Genomic DNA, 2,415 nt, shown 5'->3' with positions numbered 1-2,415 from the left:
TATATATATATATATATATATATATATATATATATATATATATATATATATATATATATATATATATATATATATATATATATATATATGGTAGCGTCCTTGCCTGGTGATTGCAAGACTGGGGTTCGAGTTCTGCTCAAGCTTGTTAGTTCCTTTGGTCGGTGCAACCTCACTTTCCTTGTGAGCTAAGGATGGGGGGTTTGGGGGAGCCTCTAAGTCTATCTGCTAAGCCATCAGCAGCCATTGCCTGGCCCTCCTTGGTCTTAACTGGGTACAGAGGATGTCACTGCCCCTTGCCTCTGCTATTCATGAGCGGCCTTTAAACCTTTGAAGGGTTGTGGTAGTCTATTTGAAACGTCCCTGGCTAGCAATCTGCTGGACTGGGGTTCCAATCCCACTTAAGCACAATAGTTTTTTGTGAGCTTAGGTGTGGGGGGGGGGGGTAGCCTATAGGTCTACCTGCCGAGTCATCAGCAGTATCCTTTGCCTCTGCCGTTCATGAATTATCTTTAAAGGCAATGAAATATGCATTTTTATCCAACTAGTAGATTTACAAGAGTAAATCCTTCCAGCATAATTTTTATTTAGAGGAAAAATATTCAATGAATCACATTTTCTAAAAAAAAAAAAAAAAAATGTTAATATATCATCAAAATAATTAAAATCGTCGGTATTTACCAAGTTTTGTATATTATCGTAAACATCATAGAAAAATATTACCTAACCAAAAGCCCTAAATAAAGATTGATGATTCTATTCTTGGATTAGACACATTAAACATTAACGTTAATCATAACCTCTAAACATGACCAAGTTTCATAAAACCTAGAAATAAAAAACACCAAATTATACAAAGATATATTATGCCGAAAGGTCTAACCTAGTCATCCAAACCTGAAAATCCTAACCCATAAATTCCACGTTGCTATGTACAGCAGGAAAAGACATAACCATCAAAATTACAACCGGAAACACACAACCATCAAAATTACAACCGGAAAACACATAACCACCAAAATTACAACGGGAAAACTCATAATCATCAAAATTACATGTATGTATTTAGAAATTGATAAATATGACCATTGTGGCTCGCTTATCACAAGCAGATTAATGCAGCGTGTCTTTTCTCCGCAAGGTTTTGTCCGTGTGAATTATAAATCAATGAAAATCAATGACGTCGGTCACACGTTGACTTCCGAGCGGTAGTGAATTACTATCCGCATGCACTCTGATCCGCGCGGTTCCATTGTATCGGTTCATAGTCGTTAACATGCTGACCGCTCGGGAGAATTTCCGCGAGACAGTGACTTACTGCTGATATGAGGCCGTTCGAGGAAAATCCTCTCATGTGGAGACATACCTCCTAAAGAGCGGAAAAATTTCCGTACGGAAAATATCCGCTCATGGGAAGAGAGCCTCAACCTTATTTCACTTAGTTATACAAAATCTAAAGTTTATAATAAGCATATGTCACCATGTACTATAAAACATAGTGCCATAACCTCTGTACCATGGTCTTCCATTATCTTGGGGTAAAGTTCTCTTGCTTGAAGGTACACTTGGGCACACTATTCTATTTTTTTTCTTCCTCTTGTTTTGTTAAAGTTTTTAAGTTTTATATAGGAAATATTTATTCTAATGTTGTTACTCTTCTTAAAATATTTAATTTTCCTTGTTTCCTTTTCTCACTTGGCTATTTTTGCTGTTCGAGCCCCTGGGCTTAATAAAGCATCCTGCTTTTTCCACTAGGGTTGTAGTTTAGCAAGTAGAAATAATAATAATAATAATAATAATAATAATAATAAAAATAATAATAATAATAATAATAATAATAATAATAATGATGATAAATTTCACCTTGAACTAATAAACTTTATTCGAGCTATGGCCGGAATGTGTAATGACCTTCCAAATCAGGCAGTTGAATCGTTGGAACTTCAGAAGTTCAACATTGCACTGTATATGTTTATGTCCAACAGGCTAACATGTGTCTCTTTTCTTAGTTTATATAATACAGATCTATTTTAACGTTGTTACTGATTTTAAAACATCTTATATTAATTATTCATTAGTTTTCCTGTAGTTCATTTACCTTCTTATTTCCTTTCCTCACTGGGCTACTTTTCTCCGTTGGAACCCTTGGGTTTATAGCATCCTGTATTTTCAATAATAATAATAATAATAATAATAAATTTATGAAAATTAATAAAAATAATCAATAATAATATAATCAATTAATCAATAATAATAATAATAATAATAATAATAATAATAATAATAATAATAATAATACAACATAGGTTCTAAATCTAACATTCTCCTGTAAAAGCAGGACAGTAAAACTATCAAATGCATCCCTGTTCTACCTAAACTGGATATTATGAATTTATTAGATAATGAGGTTGAAATTAG

Source organism: Palaemon carinicauda, chromosome 25 (genome assembly GCF_036898095.1).
Source record: "Palaemon carinicauda isolate YSFRI2023 chromosome 25, ASM3689809v2, whole genome shotgun sequence".
Taxonomy (NCBI): Eukaryota; Metazoa; Arthropoda; class Malacostraca; order Decapoda; family Palaemonidae; genus Palaemon; species Palaemon carinicauda.
Note: the sequence above shows the minus strand (reverse complement) of the source record.